This window comes from Bos indicus x Bos taurus, chromosome 10 (assembly GCF_003369695.1).
Source record: "Bos indicus x Bos taurus breed Angus x Brahman F1 hybrid chromosome 10, Bos_hybrid_MaternalHap_v2.0, whole genome shotgun sequence".
NCBI lineage: Eukaryota > Metazoa > Chordata > Mammalia > Artiodactyla > Bovidae > Bos > Bos indicus x Bos taurus.
Genome location: NC_040085.1, coordinates 95,981,988 through 96,005,662, shown reverse-complemented (window position 1 = coordinate 96,005,662; position 23,675 = coordinate 95,981,988). Strand labels below are relative to the sequence as shown.

At 40.4% G+C, this 23,675-nt stretch overlaps 1 protein-coding gene and 1 non-coding gene across 4 annotated transcripts in view; one reads left to right on the top strand and one right to left on the bottom strand.

Annotated features, from left to right (window-relative positions):
• KCNN2 (potassium calcium-activated channel subfamily N member 2) overlaps positions 1–23,675 on the bottom strand; it is a 515,917-nt gene that overhangs the window by 410,460 nt on the left and 81,782 nt on the right. The gene's annotated exons all lie outside the window — the stretch shown is intronic.
• TRNAY-GUA lies at positions 8,557–8,628 on the top strand. Its single transcript has one exon. It is a non-coding gene; the product is annotated as a tRNA-Tyr (tRNA).

Sequence of the window (23,675 nt, the reverse complement as noted above, 5' to 3'; positions counted from 1 at the left end):
TGTGCAGTGCCAAGTCATTTCAGTCACATCCAACTCTGTGCAACTCCATGGACCTAGCCCACCAAGCTGCTCTGTCCATGGGATTCTCCAGGCAAGAATACTGGAGTGGGTTGCCATTTCCTCCTCCAGGGGATCCTCCCAACCCAGGGATCAAACCTACAACTCTTAAGTCTCCTGCATTGGCAGGTGGGTACTTTACCACTGGTGTTACCTGGGAAACCCATATACACAACCTTAAGGAAGCTTTATTTTCTGACTCAATAAAAATGTACAGATAGAATGTCCATTATAGACATACACATATTCATTTACTCAAAAATATTTATTGAATACCTAGAGGTACCAAGAACTGTGCTAGATACTGAAGATATAATGAAAAATATATTTCATTTATAGTAGGCAGGTCCTGCCCTCCACTACTCAGATTCTTTGTCATAATTTGCATAGGTAAGAAAACTCACTCAAGACAATAAATATACTTATAAAATATTCGCTGGAGAAACAGAGTATGTTAACAATCTTTCTTTTTCTTTTAAAGGAAAAAAACTTAACAAAATGTATGTTGGATTCAATGTCAATCTGTTTCCTAACAATAAGCTGCAAAGTTTAAATAACTGGTCTGTAATTTTTTCCACATGCCTAAGAAAAGAAATATTTTGAAATAAATTTAGCTAAATATTAACAAGGTGAAAAAATTAACAAAAGTAAACCAGGAGGATTATTGCAAATCTTGACCATCTATAGCAAATGATGAAGACAGAAATAATAAATTGATTTATTTTCCTGGAATTCTGTTCTTCGGAAGATTATATTTAACATAGTTCCATTTAAAATAACACTGCCACAAACACACTATACCAATTGACTTAAAAATACCAAACTTGAATGAGTTGTCATTATAATTGTTCATCCTACTGTTTCTCAATTTTTTCTAATATGCTCATTTTCCAGATATGCAATATTGTTACATTTCTTCATTACTATTTATCCAACTTTTCTTGTTTAATTATCTTAATCTTTCCTCACAAATGATTCACCAGCTGCTTATCATCCTTGTCTTTTATGATACCTTCTAGATTTCTACAGTTAATGAGGTGATGAGAATTTAACAGTACTTAGCAAGCTGTTTTTCTCTGAGAATTAGATAAGGATTATTACCATCTTGTCCTATGTTATATTATTTATATTTACAAACCAAACCATCATATTTTATTTAGACTTCATGATATTATGCAAAGGATTTATTTCATCTACTCTTAGGTCCTTTTTGACGACTTTCTCATTCAGGAAAATATCTCGCAATGGCTTTATTTCAAATCAATACAAAATTGTGTATCCAGTGTCTACTCTCCAGTCCTCTCTGTGGTGTGTGTATGAAGGACCCCTTGTATCCAGAGAAGAAATAGGGCAATAAGGCCATGGACATTATGGAACTCAACCTGAAGAAGAATTGCCACAGAATTTTAAAAATAGATATTTCTGACATATATTAACAAAAACTCTGCTTCACTGACTATAATAAAGCCTTTGACTGTGTGAATCACAACAAACTGTGGGAAATTCTGAAAGAGATGGGAACACCAGACCACCTGACCTGCCTCTTGAGCAATCTGTATGCAGGTCAGGAAGCAACAGTTAGAACTGGACGTGGAACAACAGACTGGTTCCAAATTGGGAAAGGAGTATGTCAAGGCTGTATATTGTCACCCTGCTTATTTAACTTATATGCACAGTAAGCCATGTGAAATGCTGGAATGGATGAAGCACAAGCTGGAATCAAGATTGCCAGGAAAATATCAATAACCTCAGATATGCAGATGACACCACCCTTATGGCAGAAAGTGAAGAAGAACCAAAGATCCGCTTGATGAAGGTGAAAGAGGAGAGTGAAAAAAGCTGGCTTAAAACTCAACATTTAAAAAACTAAGATTATGGCATCCAGTCCCATCACTTCATGGCAAATAAATGGGGAAACAATGGAAACAGTGACGGAGTTTGTTTTCTTGGGCTCCAAAAATCACTGCAGATGGTGACCACATCCATGAAATTAAAAGATGATTTCTCCTTAGAAGAAAAGCTATAACCAACCTAGACAGCATATTAAAAAGCAGAGACATTACTTTACCAACAAAGGTCCATATAGTCAAAGCTATGGTTTTTCCAGTAGTTATGTATGGATAAAAGAGTTGGACCATAAAGAAGGCTGAGCCTGGAAGAACTGATGCTTTTGAACTGTGGTATTGGAGAAGACTTTTGAGAGTCCCTTGGTCTGCAAGGAGATCCAACCAGTCAATTCTAAAGGAAATCAGTCTTGAATATTCATTGGAAGGACTGATGCTGAAGTTGAAGCTCCAATACTTTGGCCACTTGATGCGAAGAACTGACTCATTGGAAAAGAAAGACCTTGATGCTGGGGAAGATTGAAGGCAGGAGAAGAAGGGGATGACAGAGGATGAGATGGTTGGAAGGCATCACCAATTTGATGGACATGAGTTTGAGCAACCTCTGGGAAATAGAGAAGAACAGGGAAGTCTGGTGTGCTGCAGTCCATGGGGTTGCAAAGAGTCAGAAACTACTGAGCAACTCAACAAAAACATTGATTAACAAGCTTGGATCAGGTTGACTGTTACTTGATTTTAAAAATAAACTGTATTGTAGTATACTTTGAAAATATTTTTATTTCAATTATGTAAATTTAGACATGTTAATGTAACAGTCTAATAACATTAATTCAAATGCTAAGTGTCTATTATGAATCTGGCACTGTTTGGAATAAAGATGAAAAAGCAGTTTCCATCTACAAGGAAAGCTAGTTGGTACAGTAGATAGGTGGCATCAACAGACAAGGCCGTGGTGAAATGTGGGCTCAGAGCTGAGACTCTCAGGCAAATGTGACTTATTGTTTTAGCTGTGTGACTGAAACAGTTTTTGAATCTTGGTAACCCTAACCCTTCTCTACAGAGACTTGGAAACACATAAAGAGGAGTTAAGGCCTGCCATTTGTTGAAGCTTACCTAAGGCTAGCACTTACTATAATTAAGTGCTTTATATGAATTATCTCATTCAGTCATGACTTTCCTTGTGAAGAAAAGACAGGTTCTGAGGGGTTAAGTCAAACAGTTAAAAAAAAAAGAGAGAGAAAGAGAGAGAACAAGATAGAGACAGAAAGATTTGTGATTGGAAAATAGTTTTACTTCTAATTTCACACCATTTCTTTCTGTTTCTATTCAAGTTTGTCTTAATCGATGATAGACAGTTTATTTGGGCTTCTCTCATGGCTCAGATGGTAAAGAATCTGCCTACAATGCAGGAGACCTGGGTTTGATCCCTGGGTCAGGAAGATTCCCCTGGAGAAGGAAATGGCAACCCTTCCAGTAGTCTTGCCTGGAGAATTCCATGGACAGAGAGCCCTGCAAGCTACAGCCCATGGGCTTGCAAAGAGTCGGACATGACTGAGCAACTAACAAGAACATAAAAGGGCTTATTATGAAAACCATTAGTCTTCACAGGTCTACTTTTTACCATTTCCAGGTCCTCACAGTTAACTTCCTGTAAGTCTTTTGAGCTGTTTCTTTTGGTATTTACCTCCACATTACTAAATATTCCTATTTACAGTGTACACTAGATTAGGGCGGGGACAAGGGGTGGGCAAGAAGGACAGATGATCTATTGGCTTTCCACAATGAAAGACGAGACTGAAGCACTCTCATCATTTCTATATGTCCATCCATTCCATTCTGCCCTCCCCTTCCATCCCCACCTAATAACAATATACTGCATTCAGGATTGACATTATTATGTCTATTTCATATTTGTAGCTAAGTAGTAATTTGATTTCTTTTCTTGCACAACTTGTTTTCTCCAGATTTAGTAACTGTTCTAGTTCCCAGTGTGCTTAATGTTAATGTGTTTCCAATCTCTTCTCCAATTTGCTACATCTTTCAATGTATTTAAATATACTAGGCATTTTTAAAAAATGTTTTCTTTATTGGCGACATTTCTCCCAGACCTCTCCAACTTGTTTCACCCTGAGATGCTTGCCCTTTGTGCTAGCACACAGTCCTCATCCTGTGCATTCTTTTCACAATCTCTTCCTTGAGGTGGAGTCCTTATTTCTGAATCCCATTAATTCCTCTTTCTTCATGCATTCTCTTATTTTAGCGAAGCTATCCCTCTTGTAGCTTCCCAAGAAAGAGTTTTTAGGAGTTATGCTTTTGAGATTTTGCATGTCTGAAGATATGTTAGGCTTCCTTCATACATAATTGATGATTCTGCTAAGCACACAATTTTAGATTGGATATTGTTTATCCTCAAAATTTGGAAGACTTCACTCTGCCACTTTGCTACTTTTGGTGCTGCTGTGAGGAACTCTGAGGATGTTCTGATTTCTGATCCTTTGCATGGTACAGTCACCACCCCACTGTTACTGATGCTTCTAGGATCTCCTGCTTGTCTAGAGTTCTGTTTCTAACATTTCATGCCTTAGTTTGAGTTGATTATCATCCATTCTTCTGGGAACTCTATTGGCCCTTTCAATTTAGAAAATCATTTCTTCAATTTGAGGGATTTTTCTCAAATAAATTCTCAAATGTTTTCCTTCCTTCCATGTTCTCTGTTCTCTCTTTCTGGAAGTTTTATTATTCAGATACTATATCTTTACTATTGAATTTCCAAACTTACTTCTCTTTTCAATTTGCCATGTGTATATACTAATTTTCAAGAGTCTTTCTCTGAATATTCCTTTAAAACGCATCTTGTTCTTATTTCACAGACATTTTTCTGAGAATGCTGCTGCTAAGTCACTTCAGTCGTGTCCGACTCTGTGCGACCCCATAGACAGCAGCCCACAGGGCACCCCCATCCCTGGGATTCTCCAGGCAAGAACACTGGAGTGGGTTGCCATTTCCTTTTCCAATGCATGAAAATGAAAAGTGAAAGTGAAGTTGCTCAGTCGTGTCTGACTCCTAGCGACCCCATGGATTGCAGCCCACCAGGCTCCTCCGCCCATGGGATTTTCCAGGCAAGAGTACTGGAGTGGGGTGCCATCGCCTTCTCCATTTCTGAGAATATTAATGATTAATTTTTAAAGGTTTCATTTTCAGAAGTCTGTTTTGTTTGCTTTAATCTCCTCCATGTTAGACACTTAATCAAATATTGTTCACTGTTGCCTAATCACTCATATCTAAAACACTGACTGTAAATTCTGTGGGCTACTTGATTACAGTCTTTCTATGGGGGAATGTGGCTAGTCTTTTTCATTTAAGAAATCCCATTATCAGTATCTTTAAATATTTTCTCTTAGACTTGTTTGAAATCCCAAAAATTCATCTTCCAATCACTCCCATTTTGGAAGCACAGTGGGAAAAGAGGGCAGGGGTAGGAAGGTCTTAATGTTCAGGTGTAACCTTTCATTTAATACCCCTGTTTCAATGTGGTTCTCTTTTCTTACATGTGTCCAATTCAGCTTATTACCTACTGAGAAAAATATGCTTTATTATCTACAAAGAAAAACCTTCAGTTTACTGTTGGGTTGGAATAGGGGCAAGCGCTGAACAGAAAGAGGAAACTGTTTCTTTAAGGGTCTTTCAGTCAATCCTCTTGAGCTTCACCCCCAGCTTCACCCTCACCTTTTCAGCTATTTGGGACTACCAATTTGTGAGCATATTGGAGGTTTGCTGTGCAAACTGAGGTATTTTAAATGTTTCTCCATGACTAACTCAAGACTCGGCTCTCTCAGATCTACTGAGTCTTTGTATTATTTCTAAAATATTCATGATGCTGTTGTCTCTCTTCTCCATCTATCTTACACCTTTAAAAATTCATGTATATATATATGTAAATTGTTGCTGGGGTTTTAGCAAATAATTTGGGAAGTGTATTCATGTGTGGCAGATAAATGTGTTCATCACATGCTTAGCCACTAACTGATGCTCAACTCTGCAACCCCATGGACTGTAGCCCACCAGGCTCCTGTCTATGGCATTTTCCAGGCAAGAATACTGGAGTGGGTTGTCATGACCTCCTCCAGAGGATCTTCCCGACCCAAGGATCAAACCCATGTCTCCTGAGTCTCCTGCACTTGCAGGTGGATTCTTTACCACGGATCCACTTGGGAAGTTCAAATGTGTTCATTGCCTATCTTTAATCAAAAGTCCTTAGATTTCATGCTTTCCACACTATTCCAGGGTAGTGAAATATTGAAGTGTATGAATACTTTAGTTTTTCACATTTCCTTGTTTTTGGCTTTCCCTCTATTCAGCAAGAGACATACATTGCTTTGAGGAAGATTAGGATTACCATATGCTCAGATGCTCAGTTGTGTCCAACTCTTTGGGATCCCATGGACTGTAACCCGCCAGGCTCCTCTGCCCACGGGGTTCTCCCAGCAAGAAAACTGGAGTGGGTTGTCATTTCCTCCTCCAGAGTATCTTCCCGACCCAGGTCTCCATGGCTGGAGTGCAAAGGAAAAGTGTTGCAAAATAGGCTCCTGAAGCCCATTTCAGAAAAAAACACCTGAAAAGACAATCTTTCCCTTATAAGAGCCATATTTTGTACTTAAGAGAGAAAAAAATAGGTCTCTAGATATAAAAATTTCCCAATAAATGTTAAGGACCAAAGTTAAAAGTACCAAGCATTGCTTTTTATGTAAATTTAATATCCTATGCAAACTCATTGGATATGAAATTCCTGCTGTATTAGATGGTATAAAACTTTCATCCCAGGGTAGAGTAACTGGCTTGGAGAAAGAGGAGAAAAGAGGAAGCCTCTCCCAGTACTGTGTGGGAAGAGACGCTGGTAACAGAGTATCTCAAGAGGAATTTAGCAATACATGAGCAACATACAGGTGGCTCCCCTGCCATATGGAATATGAGCAAAGACCTCCTCATGGATTATGTCCGTCCAATACAGGGCAGGGGCAAGAAGGTTGTATAGTTAGGGAGATATAGTTCTTAAATGGAGTCAAAGTGAGAAAATTAGATAAACTGCTTCTGTGTAATAACAAACTGGAAATATATTGGTTACCTCCTTAAGAAATGATTTAAAAAATAGAATCAGTATGTATTTTTAACCATCAGCAAGATACCAACAAGTACCTCATAGAGTAAAGACACATATGATGGGAATAGGCATTGATAACCTGAAGAAATATGGTAATAGTGTTAAATGCTTGTTTTTTCTATAACTGGTAAGATCTTCACTCCTTCACTTATAATCTGATTCTCCATATAAAGATCCAAATTTCTATAGCTAACCTGTGCAGTCCATGGGGTTGCAAAGAGTTGGACACGACTGAGTGACTAAGCACAGCACAGCGGCAGATTTCAGAGATCATAAAGCGACACCAGTGAGGTTACCAAAAGGATGAAGCCTCCCATGGCCCCTTTGGAAGCTACAGACTCGTATCTCAGTGACAAAGGCTCACAGAGAAGTGAGCAAACAGTGCACTTGCTTTCCTGCACTTCTCTGGGGTTAGAGGGCCAGACAACATAAGGCATTGAGTTCCCCCAACGTTTCATTCCACAAACAAGTAATTACAAGGAACACTAAAATTACAAGGCAGTTCATCTAATTTTATCATTTTGACCAAAATAGCCAATCAAACCTAGTACCTGTGCAAAGTAAAATTCCTATTCCTATTGTGATCATAATGTTCAAGAAGATAGGTGAAAAGTAAAATGGCAGATAAATTACTTGGTACAAAAAGAATCATAAAAATAAAATACCTTGGGCTGTATTAGTCTATTCTCAAGGTTATGTTATACCTCTAGTGGCTCTAAAACAATGATAGAGGAATCTGTTCCAGAAATAAAAATGTATAACTAGAATCAGTTAGATTATAAATAAAAGGCTGGGATAATAATCAGACTCCAAATAATGCCTAAATGAGATAGAAGTTCATCAACTATGCTTCTTAAATTTAGGCAGACAGTAAAACCACAAAGAAATGTTTTGTTTTGTTTTTTAGTTTTGAAATATCCTAATCAGTACTGAGCATCAAGGGATTATGAATAAAAGAATCTTGCTTTCTCACTTGGATCAGGGTATATAAAAGTCCCTTTCAATAGATCATCAGTGCTCATGCATCTTTTAGAATAGTCTGATCACAAGTGAACCAAGTATGATCTTCTACAGTTATGGTCAATGCTTAGACTAGTTTGTGATGCAAAATATGCCAACTCATGCGAATTTCTCTAGCAAGCCATTTATCTTGCTTAATAAGTTATAAATTAAGATATTAAACAAGACCTTGAAAGTGAAAGTGAAGTCGCTCAGTCGTGTCCAACTCTTTGCGACCCTATGGGCTGTAGCCTATCAGGCTTCTCCATCCATGGGATTTTCCAGGCAAGAATGCTGGAGTGGATTGCCATTTCCTTCTCCAGGGGATCTTCCCGACCCAGGAATTGAAACCTGGGTCTCCTGCATTGCAGGCAGACATTTTACCATCTGAGCCACCAGCGAAGCTAAACAAGACCTTATCTAAGACTAATTTTTATGGCGCTGCATGGGATGCTTTGCTATTAATCATTATGCTTCATTTCTGGTCCTTTAGCTATTTCCCTGCTAGCTCAGTTGGTAAAGAATCTGCCTGTAATGCAGGAGACCCTGGTTCAATTCCTGGGTCGGGAAGATCCCCTGGAGAAGAGATAGGCTACCCACTCCAGTATTCTAACCTGGAGAATTCCATGGACTGTATAGTCCATGGGGTCACAGAGAGTTGGACAGGAATGAGTGACTTTTACTTTTTGCTATTTCAATCTAGGCTGCCAGGCTCTATAAGACAATTCAAAATAATAATGAAATGGATAATATGCTTCTCTAAAAATCAAGATGCTAGACATTAAGAATTACAGAGGTATATTATCCATACCTAGTTCCTTATTTTTATAAGGTGAAAAATTAAGTACATTGGGCAGAATATAAATATGTCATTGTAAGAATACTGCTTGGGAAACCATATAGGTTTTTCCATTTATTTCTGGATATTCACAGTATTATTTTTGACCTAGAAAATTAGTCACTCACTTGCCAGAGTCTGAAGCTTCTTCCAAACTGAGGTCAAACTCTCTGATCTATTCAAGGTGACTAGAGTAGTTGTATCAAAGCACTGAGCTTTTCTGAATGACTGCTGTACATGAACTTATATGAAAACCTGTGCCTCTACGAATACACAGTGTCTGTCTTTCGCATGCAGGGAATCGAGGTTCTCTGCATTTATACTTGGTTATAACTATATAACCAAGTAGACATTGGTTAATATGCCTGCAGGGACTGTGCTAGTTCTGGATTGTGAAAGACAAATTCTGCAAAGTACATTGCTTTCTTACATAGTGGGTAGAGATGAAGGGAAGCAAAGCTAGATGAGAGGGTCCAGGTGGACCACAGGCCCAGAAACAGACAAAATCTACATCCAACTCTGCAAGTCAGAAGCGGCAGCAAATCTACAAAGCTGAGATGGCAGAACAGTGTGCACACAGCCAAGGAATCAGAATTAGAGGATGGCAGTCCACCAGAAGCGAGCAGTAGCCTTAAATTTTGGTAGACAAGGAAGAGAAACCTGGATCCTGTCCAAGGAGCTCCGACAGGCAGAACCACAGCTTTCATTTCCTCCCATGGTCCTGTTTCCTGAATGAATTTAACAATTGCATGAGCCCACATTGCTCATCCTGCTTAAGTTCTGCTAGCACCTAAGTAACCAGGAAAGAAATTTAAGGAGTATATACCACTCTATTCTTGAAGAGACTGTAGATTTGAGGACATTTACACCAATTAAGCATGAACAACAAACATAAATTAGAGTGACTCATATAACTGTAAAACAAAAGAAAAAACATAGCATGTAAAACAGATTTAAAGTACATGTTTAGTAAACTTTATATCAGAAAAATAACAATTGTAAGCAGCAACAGCCTTGCATTCTTAAATGATGGCAGAAGCTGGTATACTAGACAAGAAGGCCAGAGGGGTGCCCCATGTGATTTATCAGTATGATGTATATGGCATAAATCAACAGCTCATACTTAGTGCTGTCTCCCCACCACCCGCTGCCAGAATGAATGGGCTGAGAACAAGAGTGGAGGTGGTAATGACTCCTCTCGCCACTACATCTTTTTACCTAATTGAACAAGTTTGCACCTGATGCATTTGGAAGTCCTAGGGTCCACAGAAGCAGTGATTCTACCAGGAACCAACTTATATAAAACAAAATGGAAACAGAATGTCCCCTTCATCTTGGGTCCCTCATGCTACCAAGACAACAGTCTGAGAAGCAGGTGTCCACACTGGCCATGACTAGTGGGTTACTATCACACAGTGGAGGACTACCGCACGATGGGATTCACTGGGTCATATCTGAGTTTCTCCTTATCGAGTATGTAGTGGTCAGTGAGAAACCAGAACCATCTAATATAAATAAGACCACGGAAGACTCAGATACTACAAGAATAAAGAACTGGGCCACCAATTAGGTAAAGAATATCATCCAGCTGTGTTTGTAGCAGGGTAGGAGAAACATGAAATGGATGGGAGGAAAAGACAGCTATGATTAAGAAGAAAGAACTTTGTATAACCAGCTACCAGGCTCAGGGACTTTAGCAGCTACATTTTGTTATTAAATTGTGTCTCTAGCCCTCTTTCCCTTTCTCTTCTTGCTATTTTCCATGAAGAGCATCAGTGGCACCTAATGTTTCAGGTGGGAGTCTGACCACTGGCATCATCCCTGAGTAAGAGAACTGAGGGGATTTCTTGCATCACGTTTGTTAGGTTTCGGTCAGAGGAAGGCACTAGAGTGGATGCTGACAGGCAGAAGGGTCTAGATGTGCTGGATACCTTTTAGTGCATCCTTATCTGCTCTCCATCTTCCTCCAATCTCTGTGCTGACCTGACATGTATGGACTAGTTCAAAGGGCTCTTTTACTCTGGATTCCAACTGAGGTTGGCTAATGCAGAGCCACAGCAGAGGTTAGGAAGGAACAAGGAGACCAAGGCCAAGTCACCCATTTTCCTTGTTCCCTTCCATGTCCCACAGTCAAAGGGTATTGCTACTCTTTCTATTAATGGCTCATTCATCTCCTTCCTTCACATCTAGTACTAGCACTGATCTGCTACTGTTAAGCCAGGACACCAAACTCACACCTTTGCACGTTTTCCTGTCTTTAAATCCCCCTTGAATTATTTGGCTTTGAATGTGCCAGCTATTTTCAGATGTTTTAGACCCTGTCTAATACCAGCAAGACAGCACAATCAAAGATACTTTTTATTTAACTAGAAAACTGGAGTATTACTTTACAAGGGAGGGAAATTAAGTATTACTCTGTATCTGGAGTAAACTTGGGGGAATTAATTAACATAAGAAAGTTCAAATAAAACTTAGATTTACTAGAATTGTCTTTGAGGTTTTTTTCATTTGATTTTCTATTTTTAAGTATTAGACAGAAAATAACCTTAGTAAGGAATCCAGGCAGATTTAATGTTAAGTATCCCTTTGAGGGAAAGCAGGCAGATTTTAGACAAAGCACAGAGGCTTAAACTTGACATGAGTCCCAAAGAGAACATGAATCAATAGAATCACTGCTATGGGTTAAATTGTGTCTCTCCAAATGAAATGTTGAAACTGTAATCCCCAGTGCTTCAGGATGTGAAGTTAAATTAAGTAATTAGAGTAGGCCCTAATCAAATATGACTGGTGTCCTTATAAAGTTTGGAGAAATCTGTACACCAAGACCAACACACACAGGGGAGGCTGGTGTGACGAGACCCATGGGAAAAGGTCATGTGGAGACAGACGGCAGGAGTGATGCGGGTACGAGCCAAGGAACGCCTGGGGCCACCAGCAGCCGGCAGAGACAAGAAAGGATTTCATCACAAGGTGTCAGACGGACAATGGCCCTGCCAGTACCTTGAGTTTAGACTTCTATCCGCAAAATGAAGAGACAATAAGCTGTTGCTCTAAGCCACTCAATTTGGGTACTTTGTTACAGCAGCTCTAGGAAACTGATATAATCATTTTTCATTTTCTGTGTTGAGAGCTCTAGCAGTACAAGTTCTGAATTTTAATTAGAAAAATAACAAAACTATATCTGAATTACTCAGTCTACATATCCAACAGACAATTTTAACTGGGTTTAAATACACTTGAATTGTTACTTGAACTTCCAAATGGTTAAGCTGGTTTTAGAAAAGGCAGAGGAACCAGAGATCAAATTGCCAACATCCACTGGATCATGAACAAAGCAAGAGAGTCCCAGAAAAGCATCTATTCCTGCTTTATTGCCTATGCCAAAGCCTTTGACTGTGTGGATCACAATAAACTGTGGAAAATTCTGAAAGGGATGGGAGCACCAGACCACCTCACCTGCCTCTTGAGAAACCTGTATGCAGGTCAGGAAGCAACAGTTAGAACTGGACATGGAACAACAGACTGGTTCCAAATAGGAAAAGGAGTACGTCAAGGCTGTATATCATCACCCTGCTTATTTAACTTCTATGCAGAGTACATCATGAGAAATGCTGGGCTGGATGAAGCACAAGTTGGAATCAAAATTGCCAGGAGAAATATCAATAATCTCAGATATGCAGATGACACCACTCTTATGGCAGAAAGTGAAGAACAACTAAAGAGACTCTTGATGAAAGTCAAAGAGGAGAGTGAAAAACCTGGCTTAAAGCTCAACATTCAGAAAACGAAGATCATGGCATCTGGTCCCATCACTTCATGGCAAATAGATGAGGAAACAGTGGCTGACTTCATTTTGCGGGGGGCTCCAAAATCACTGCAGATGGTGATTGCAGCCATGAAATTAAAAGACGCTTACTCTTTGGAAGGAAAGTCATGACCAATCTAGACAACATATCAAAAAGCAGAAATTTTGCCAACAAAAGTCTGTCTAGTCAAAGCTATGGTTTTTCCAGTAGTCATGTATGGATGTGAGAGTTGGGCTATAATGAAAGCTGAGCACCGAAGAATTGATGCTTTGAACTGTGGTGTTGGAGAAGACTCTTGAGAATCCCTTGGACTGCAAGGAGATCCAACCAGTCCATTCTAAAGGAAATCAGTCCTGAATATTCTTTGGAAGGACTGATGTTGAAGCTGAAACTCCAATACTTTGGCCACCTGATGTGAAGAACTGACTCATTTGAAAAGACCTTGATGCTGGGAAAGATTGAAAGCAGGAGGAGAAGGGGATGACAGAGGATGAGATGGTTGGATGGCATCACCGACTCAATGGACATGAGTTTGAGTAAGCTCCGGGAGTTGTTGATGGACAGGGAGGCCTGGAATGCTGCCGTCCATGGGGTGGCAAAGAGTTGGACATGACTGAGCAGCTGAACTGAATTGAGCCCACCTCTCAAGTCTGGGGAAGTTATAAATATCTCTTCATGCCCACAGATGCAGACGTAGGATTTGAACCAGACACCCTGGCTCATAATATTGTACCTTTTCCACTGCTGTTTGGAGTCTGCCCTGGCTCTTCTGGATGGATCTATGACTTCAACAAGTGATTTAAGCCCTCTGAACCTCAGAATCCTTTTTAAAGAGTGAAGTGATAACATTTCCAAACTCACAGGATTCATATATGATTTCTTTTCATTACACACAAAGGATTTAAAACCAGAGCGAGCACATGGTAATTGCTCCACAAAGGCAAACCGCTCTTAAGATGAGCCCATGCAGAGTCTGGGTTGACTTCAAGACTCTGCAGGTAACTATACTGCAAATACAGAGAAACAGAGAAACCATCAAAGAAGTGAGTCCTTCCCTTTCTGGGAAGCTGTAGAGTAGAAGATATAGGGAAGAGAAATGAACATCTTTGCTATTTATATCAAAATATACTTGGAAAGCAACACACCTACAATTCCATTTTCACTGTTTCACTCAGTTTTACACTAGCAATGTTCATTAGAACAAATTTTTAAATACATTAATCCTAATGTAACAGGATATAGAAATGGAAGTATTGATCTCAACTGCAGCTAAGATCCAGAGACAACACAGAGGAAAGAGGTCCTATCCTCCCAAGAAAGAGGCCAGATCACTTAGCAGGACTTTTAAAGAGTAGCTAACAGCTGTTTGTTGTCTGCCTAGTATCTATGATGAAAGTAGACTTCCCTGGCAACTCCATACTTCCAATTCAGGGAGCAGGGCTTCGATCCTTGGTTGGGGAACTAAGTTCCCAAATGCCATGTGTCATGGCCAAAAAATAAATTTTTTTTAATTCCTGAGGTTAACATATTCTGTTAAGACACTACTTCTCCAGTATAAATAAATTAGAGCAAGATTCTAGGTACCCAAGTGCCCTTTCAGTTGCAGTCTCCTTCATTCATTCAGCAAATAGCTACTGCGGGCTCACTATGTCCCAGGCACTACTCCAGTACTGGGGATACAGCTGTAATCAGAACAGAAAAAACTTCCTCCTCCAAAGCTTAAAGCTCGTGAAGGGGAAAGATAAAAAAACAAGATATATAAGTAAAATACGATAATACATGTGGTAATGCCGAAGAGAAAAATGAAGCAGAGGAAAACAAATAGATATTGTGTGTGTGTGTTGGAGGTGTGTGCCATTTTTGGCAATCAGAGAAGAAAAGCCACTTTGCACTGGAGAGATTGAAAGGAAGTAAGGAGTCAAACTCTGAGAAAGACATCCAGAACATGGGAGACGGTGATTACAGAGTCCCCAAGTGCTTGCTGAGGATCAGAGAGGAGGCCACTGCGACTGGGACAGAGAGAGCAAGGTGGAGAACAGTAGGAGATGAGTCCCAGAGGTAACTGTGGGTGGAACAAGGGATTTCTTTGAAGATATAAATTTTTATATAAAATTTTTATAAAAGATAAAAAAAATTTTTTTTGGCCATGCCACGTGCCATTTGGGATCTTATAGTTTATGTGTGCAATAATCTATATACTCCAAGGGCTTCCGTGGTAGCTCAGACATTAAAGAATCTTCCTGCAATGCTGGAGATCCAGGTTCAATGCCTGGGTCAGGAAGATCCTCTGGAGAAAGGAATGGCACCTATCAAGTCCCTTACTTCACTATTCACAGTAAATTCCAGGGGGAAGATGATGGTGTGTGTTTTTCAAATTGACACACAGTTGATTTACAGTTTCCCAGTGGCACAGTGGTCACAGAATAGGCCTGCCAATAAAGGAGTCTTTCAGGACATTCTGGTTCGATTTAGAGAAGGAAATGCCAACCCATTCCACTGTTCTTTCCTCCACAGACAGAGGAATCTGGTGGGCTATAGTCCATGGGGTCGCAAAGAGTCAGACATAACTGAGCAGACACATGTGCTTTGATTTGTAAGGCTGTATTAGTTTCAGATGTACAACAGGGACTTTATATTCTTCATAGGTTATAATCAATTTAAAATTATTACAAAATACTGGCAGTATTCCATGCTCTGTACATTACATCCTTGTGTCTATGTTATATGAGTGGTTTGTACCTCTTAATTCTCTTCTTCTAAGTTTCCCCGCCCCCAACACCTCTCCAGTGGAGACCACTGGTTTGGTTTTTACATGAGTTTGTTTCTATTATGCTATACTCACTCATGTTACTTTTAAGATTCCACATGCAAGTGAAAACATGCAGTACTTGTCATTCGCTTATTTTACTAAAGATAATGCCCTCCAGGGCTATCCATGTTGTCACAAATGGCAAAAGGTCATTCTTTTTTAAGGCTGAGTAGTATTCCATTCTCTCTCTCTCTCTCTCTGTTAAGCTTCTCCTTTATCCATTCATTTGTTTATGGACACTTCCATTGCTACCATATTTTGCTATTATATATAATCCTACAGTGAACACTGGTGTGTGTGAACTTTTATGAATGGATATTTTCATTTTCGTCAGACAGAAACCCAGGTTCCAAATTTCTGGATCATATGATAGTTCTGTTTTTAAGATTTTAAGGAACCTCCAACACTGTTTTCCACGGTAATTTTACCAATTTACATTCACACCACCAGTGTACTGCAGTTTCCATTTCTCCACATCCGGGAAAACATCTATTTCATTCTGACGGTGTGAGATGATACATCACTGTGGCCCTGCTTTGCATTTCCCTGATGATTGGTCATGTTCAGCCTCTTTCCATGTGGCCGTTTTCTGATCTGTATATCTTCCTTGGAAAAATGTCAGATTTTCTGCCCATTTTGCAGTTGAGCTGACCTTTTTGATATTGAGATGCAAGAACTCTTTATATATTTTGAATATTAACTCCTTGTCAGACATATAATTTGCAAATCTTTTCTCCCATTTAGGAGTTGGTTTTGACATTTTGTGGATGGTTTCCTTTACTATGCTACATTTAACTTCCTTTCTCTCTAGCTTTTGTGTATCTATTGCAGGTATTTTAATTGTGACTATGATCTGCCTCTTGAGAAATTTGTATGCAGGTCAGGAAGCAAAAGTTAGAACTGGACATGGAACAACAGACTGGTTCCAAATAGGAAAAGGAGTACGTCAAGGCTGTATATTGTCACCCTGTTTATTTAACTTATATGCAGAGTACATCATGAGAAACGCTGGACTGGAAGAAACACAAGCTGGAATCAAGATTGCCGGGAGAATTATCAATAACCTCAGATATGCAGATGACACCACCCTTATGGCAGAAAGTGAAGAGGAACTAAAAAGCCTCTTGATGAAGGTGAAAGTGCAGAGTGAAAAAGTTGGCTTAAAGCTCAACATTCAGAAAATGAAGATCATGGCACCTGGTCCCATCACTTTATGGGAAATAAATGGGGAAACAGTGTCAGACTTTATTTTTCTGGGCTCCAAAATCACTGCAGATGGTGACTGCAGCCATGAAATTAAAAGACTCTTACTCCTTGGAAGGAAAGTTATGACCAACCCAGATAGCATATTGAAAAGCAGAGACATTACTTTGCCAACAAAGGTTCGTCTAGTCAAGGCTATGGTTTTTCCTGTGGTCATGTATGGATGTGAGAGTTGGACTGTGAAGAAGGCTGAGCGCTAAAGAATTGATGCTTTTGAACTGTGGTGTTGGAGAAGACTCTTGAGAGTCCCTTGGACTGCAAGGAGATCCAACCAGTCCATTCTGAAGGAGATCAGCCCTGGGATTTCTTTGGAAGGAATGATGCTAAAGCTGAAATTCCAGTACTTTGGCCACCCCATGCAAAGAGTTGACTCATTGGAAAAGATTCTGATGCTGGGAGGGATTGGGGGCAAGAGGAGAAGGGGACGGCAGAGGATGAGATGGCTGGATGGCATCACTGACTCGATGGACGTGAGTCTGAGTGAACTCTGGGAGTTGGTGATGGACAGGGAGGCCTGGAGTGCTGAGATTCATGGGGTCACAAAGAGTCGGACACAACTGAGCGACTGATCTGATCTGATGATAGAGATTATATTTGTTGAGCTAAAACTATAAACCTGGTTTAAACTGACAGAAATTTAAACTTGTGTGGTTTCTCTGTCCAGTGTTTCTGAAAAAAAAAGTTGTCACTGTTCAATAATTACTTATGATCTTGGAGCAAAACTTCTTTTATGAAGAGTCATTTGAAGGTTATTATCTTTTTCTTTTATTTGAACATCAAACAACTATATGAAGTTATCCCTTTGGTAATTTCCATTTACTTACCATCTTGCCTCAGGTGAATTCTGTTGCTCAGTCTTGTCCAAATCTTTGGATTTGGACCTGCAGCACCCCAGGCTTCCCTGTGCATTACTAACTCTCAGAGTTTACACAAACTCATGTCCATTGAGTTGGTGATGCCATCCAACCATCTCATCATCCTCTGTCGTCCCCTTCTCCTCCTGCCTTTGATCCTTCCCAGCATCACCATCTTTTCCAGTGAGGCAGTTCTTTGTATCAGATGGCCAAAGTATTGGAGTTTCAGCCTCAGCATCATTTCGTCCAATGAATATTCAGGATTGATTTCCTTTAGCATTGACTGGTTTGATCCCCTTGCAGTCTAAGAGACTCTCAAGAGTCTTCTCCAACACCACCGTTCAAAAGCATCAATTCTTTGGCATTCAACTTTCCTTATAGTCCAACTCTCACATCCATACATGACTACTGGAAAAACCATAGCTTTGACTAGATGGACCTTTGTTGGCAAAGCAATGTCTCTGCTTTTTAATATGCTGTCTAGGTGGGTCATAACTTTTCTTCCAAGGAGCAAGCATCTTTTAATTTCATGGCTGCAGTCACCATCTGCGGTGATCTTGGAGCCCAAAATAATAAAGCCTGTCATTGTTTCCACTGTTTCTCCATCTATTTGCCATGAAGTGATGGGGCCGGATGCCATGATCTTAGTTTTCTGATGTTGAGTTTTAAGTGTACTTTTTCACTATCCTCTTTCACTTTCAACAAGAGGCTCTTTAGTTCTTCTTTACTTTCTGCCATAAGGGTGGTGTCATCTGAACATCTGAGGTGTTTGATAGTTCTCCTAGAAATCTTGATTCCAGCTTGTGCTTCATCCAGCCCAGCATTCCTCATGATGTACTCTGCATATAAGTTAAATAAGCAGGGTGACAAGATACAACAGCCTTGATGTATTCCTGATCTGAAACCAATCTGTTGTTCCATGCCCAGTTCTAACTGTTGCTTCCTGACCTGCAGGAAGGTGAGGTGGCCTGGTATTTCTATCAGTTTCAGAATTTTCCACAGTTTGCTGTGATCCATACAAGTCAAAGGCTTTGGCATAGTCAATAAAGCAGAAATAGATATTTTTATGATATTCTCTTCCTTTTTCTATGATCCAGCGGATGTTGGCAGTTTGATCTCTGGTTCCTCTGCCTTTTGTAAATCCAGCTTGAACATCTGGAAGTTCACGGTTCATGTATTGTTGAAACCTGGCTTGTAGAATTTTGAGCATTACTTTACTAGTATGTGAGATGAGTGCAACTGTGTGGTAGTTTGAACATTCTTTGACTTTGCTTTTCTTTGGGACTGGAATGAAAACTGATCTTTTCCAGTCCTGGCTCACTGCTGAATTTTCCAAATTTATTGGCATAATGAGTATAGCAATTTCACAACATCATCTTTTAGGATTTGAAATAGCTCAACTGGAATTCCATCACCTCCACTAGCTTTGTTCATAGTGATGCTTCCTAAGGCCCACTTGACTTCACACTCCAGCATGTCTGGCTCTAGTCTAGGGATCACACCATCATGGTTATCTGGGTCCTGAAGATCTTTTTTGTATAGTTCTTTAGTGTATTCTTGCCACCTCTTCTTAATATCCTCTGCTTCTGTTAGGGCCATACCGTTTTTGTCCTTTATTGAGCGAGCCCATCTTTGCATGAAAAGTTCCTTTGGCATCTCTAATTTTCTTGAAGAGATCTCTAGTCTTTCCCATTCTATTGTTTTCTTCTATTTCTTTGCATTGATCACTGAGGAAGACTTTCTTATCTCTCCTTGCTATCCTTTGGAACTCTGCATTCAAATGGGTATATCTTTCCTTTTCTCCTTTGCCTTTCAGTTCAGTTAAGTTCAGTCACTCAGTCCTGTCTGACTCTTTGCAACCCCATGAACGGCAGCACACCAGGCCTCCCTGCCCATCACCAATCCTGGAGTTTACACAAACTCATGTCCATTGAGTTGGTGATGTCACCCAACCATCTCATCCTCTGTCATCCCCTTCTCTTTTTGCCCTCAATCTTTCCCAGCATCAGCGTCTTTTCAAATGAGTCAGCTCTTTGCATCAGGTGGCCAAAGTATTGGAATTTTAGCTTCAACATCAGTCCTTCCAATGAACACCCAGGATTGATTGCCTTTAGGATGGACTGGTTTAGGTCATACCTGAATGGTCTAGTGGTTTCCCCTTCTTTCTTCAGTTTAAGTCTGACTTTAGCAATAAGGAGTTCATGATCTGAGCCACAGTCAGCTCCCAGTCTTGTTTTGCTGACTGTATAGAGCTTCTCCATCTTTGGCTGCAAAGAATAAAATCAATGTGATTTCAGTATTGACTTTCTGGTAATGTCCACATGTAGAGCCTTCTCTTGTGTTGTTGGAAGAGGATGTTTGCTATGACCCATGTGTCCTCTTGTCCTTTTTTACGGTAAGCATCTTAGCAGATCAAACTAACAGGAAATGAAGGAATATGTACCTACAGCATGTTGTTCACAAACTACAATATTCACGAAGTGTTTATGACATCTTAACTACCATGATACAGACTTTTCAGTATAAAAGAACATTTTGATTGCAAAAACTTGGGAAAGAAAGAATGCAGATAAGGATTTGACGACTTGAATGACCAGCTTTGTGACTGACAAGACCTGGTGTGGTCAAAAATTCTGATTAGGAAAAACAAGTAGAAAATAAGGAACCAGGGTAACGTTTTACAGGTATTTATCATGAACCGGAAGTAGGCGTGCATACACTAGAAGAAACACAGCAGAGTGGCAGAATCCCTGAGTGTTCAGAAACCAAAGACTAAAAAAGAACAAGGCCTAAAACAACATGAGGGAAATTCTGATTTGACGAAAAGACCTTAACTCCTTAAGTACTGCAACTCAGTATAGGTGAAGCTATGCGAAGAATGCATCTGCTTCCTTTGAGTATATGCAGACCTCCAAGCGCAGAGGAACAATGAACAAGAGAATAACAAGAGCTTGCAAATGTGATTAAAAAATCTTTCAAGAATTATTTGGAAAATTACAATGAATTAGAGATATAACAGATCTCTAAACAAAAGAAAACATGGCCTCAATTAAAAAGAGTGCTGCCTGGTTCACTTAGAATCTAAATTTATCTTTGTATTGCATTGTCGATTTTAAGCCATCTCTCTCATGTTGTTCTCTGTTCCATAAGTCTGCTCTGCAATGGATGGACACATCTCCTCAAAAGTTCTTATTACTAGTTGCAGAAAAAGCTGTGTTTCCATATACACCTGTATTTTTAAAATACAGGAATTTTACCTTCCATTTAAGAGCTTAATTTTATCTAACATTCTTAAATAGCTGCTTCCACTTCTCTTTCAATATCTGTGCCCATCAGGCTTCTCTTCTATGCCCCCTCACTGCCCTGACTTTTTTTTCCTCTCCTTGCTGAGAAGTTTTTGTTGTTCAATCGTTCAGTTATGCCCGACTCTTTGAGACCCTGTGGACTGCAGCATGCCAGGCTTCCCTATCCTTCCAGAGTTTGCTCAAACTCATGTTCATTGAGTCAGTGAGGCCATCCAACCATCTCATCCTCTGTCACCCCCTTCTCCTTCTGTCGTCAATCTGCCCCAGCATCAGGGTCTTTTCCAATGAGTTGGCTCTTCACATCAGGTGGCTGAAGTAGGGGAGCTTCAGCTTCAGCATCAGTCCTTCCAATGAATATTCAGGGTTGATTGTTGAGAAGTAGGATGCTTCTTATTTCTCTTTTTATTGGGGAGGGTAAATTCCAGCTTTGAGTCTGAAAGTAAAGTTGCTCTGTTGTGTCCAACTCTTTGAGACCCCATGGACTGTAGGCCAGGCTCCTCCATGCATGGGATTCTCCAGGGAAGAATACTGGAGTGGGCTGCCATCTCCTTCTCCAGGGGATCTTCCTGATCCAGGGATTGAACCCAGGTCTCCTGCACTGCAGTCAGACGCTTTACCATCTGAGCCACCAGGGAATCCCATAAGCTCAACACAAATCCTCCAATGGGCAGTGCAGAGAGCTTATTTCCTGTGTACCACCAATAAATTACCCTGCCCAAGAGGGCCATCCCTAGGGCATGAGAGGCTCTTGGCAAATAACTTTGTGGTATCCTTCTCTAAAATGGTTAACACTGGCAAATTTATTTCTAAGGTGTAAAACAGAACTTATGGGCTCAGTCATAATGATTTTTTTGATGAAGAGATAGATAATGGGTGGAGTAGAGATGCATATTAGCTTATTTTCTTAGTGCCCATGTACTAACTTTTCCTGTTTGGGTCCAGGAATCAGTAATGTGTGTGTCTGTCACTCAGTCATGTCCAACTTTTTGAGACCGCATGGACTGTAACCTGCCAGGCTCCTCCATCCATGAGATTTTCCAGGCAAAAATACTGGAGTGGGTTGCCATTTCCTTCTCCAGGAGATCTTCCCGACCAAGAGACTGAACCCGGGTCTCCCACATTGCAAGCAGAATCTTTACCATATGAGTCACCACGAGGAATCACCAACACATGTTCTTTATTGTCACATGCATCATTCCTGGCTAATTTCTTATCACCCACTGGGAGAAAAAGGTAGCATGCTATTATTACTCACAGTGCCATGGCTCTTCAGAACCTTTTATATTTTTTAAAATGCAGGGCTTCTTGCCTCTGAAGTTTCTTTCTTCCACTTATTTAATGCTGGTTACTTCATTACTCCTGACACTATATCATCCATTGTGCTGCCCACGAATACTGGCTCCTGATGACTCTCACAGAAATTTTTATTGTGCTTCACTTCTAGTGTCCACAAAAAGAAGTCTTACATAAAAGATGCAGAGAAATGCAAATGATAATTTGTTTTCTGATCATGTAATCTGGGACCTCCCAGGTAGCTCAGCTGGTAAAGAATTTGCCTGCAATATAGGAGACCCCAGTTCAATTCCTGGGTCAGGAAGTTCCCCTGGAGAAGGGATAGGCTACCACTCCAGTATTCATGGGCTTCCCTCATGGCTCAGATGGTAAAGAATCCACCTGCAATGCAGGAGACCTGGGTTTGATCACTGCATAGGTAAGATCTCCTGGAGGAGGGCATGGCAACCCATTCCAGTATTCTTGCCTGGAGAATTCCCATGGACAGAGGAGCCTAGTGGGCTACAGTCCATGGGGTTGCAAACAGTCAGACACAACTGAGTGACTAAGCATAACACAGCACATATTAAATTTACTGTACATAACTGTATGATATAAATATAGAACAATGCATCCTCCAATCCTATTTCTACTCTGAACACTTTAAAACATCACCAGAGCTTTCCTAGAGTGTACTGATCTCACCTCTGTCTTTTACACACTGTCACAAGTGGGGAAGACAACAGAAGTACCTGCCTTAGGGTAAGGAAGGCCTCTCCCTTGTCCAACAACCTGGGAGAGCATGACATCAGCATCTTGATCAGAGACAGGAGCGGATACCATATGGAAGGGTTCACTGGCACTACAGAGCAACAGCCTCAAAATGCCCAAGCAGATAAAGGCACAACTTCCCTCTAGGGCAAACCACTATGTAGTAGGGAGCCTATGGAGGGGTGTAACAACTTTTCTGGGTGCCAGAAGGAAGGGGTCAGGGATAAAGAATATCTGCCTCCAAACCTGCATACTCGGGTGCTGGAGACTGGAAGTGATCCTTTAGCCATGACATGGACAAGCAAGAGCCAACACATGGGTCTAGATACATGACTCAAGCTCAAGAGATACAGGTGGCCTGAAGGTACTCCCAAGGCCTAAACTTGTTCTATGTCCAACATGCATGAAAGCTCTTCAAAATGATCTCTATGTGAGCTCCATTCAGACACCCCAATCTTGTGTGAGATAACAAAAATATACTACACTGCACTGGCCAGCAGGAATAATCATCCCCCCAGGCTACCCTTCCGGATCAGGGCGCATTCATATGAGCCCTGCTACCACAAGGTCCTGAGATGATTCCACAGGTGTAAGTGCCACAGTGCCTCCGGATATCTGGTCAACCCATCACATAAGGTAGAGAGCTGCAAGCACTCCCCCTGAGAGAAAGTGAGACTGGGGCTCACTGACGTGCCAAAC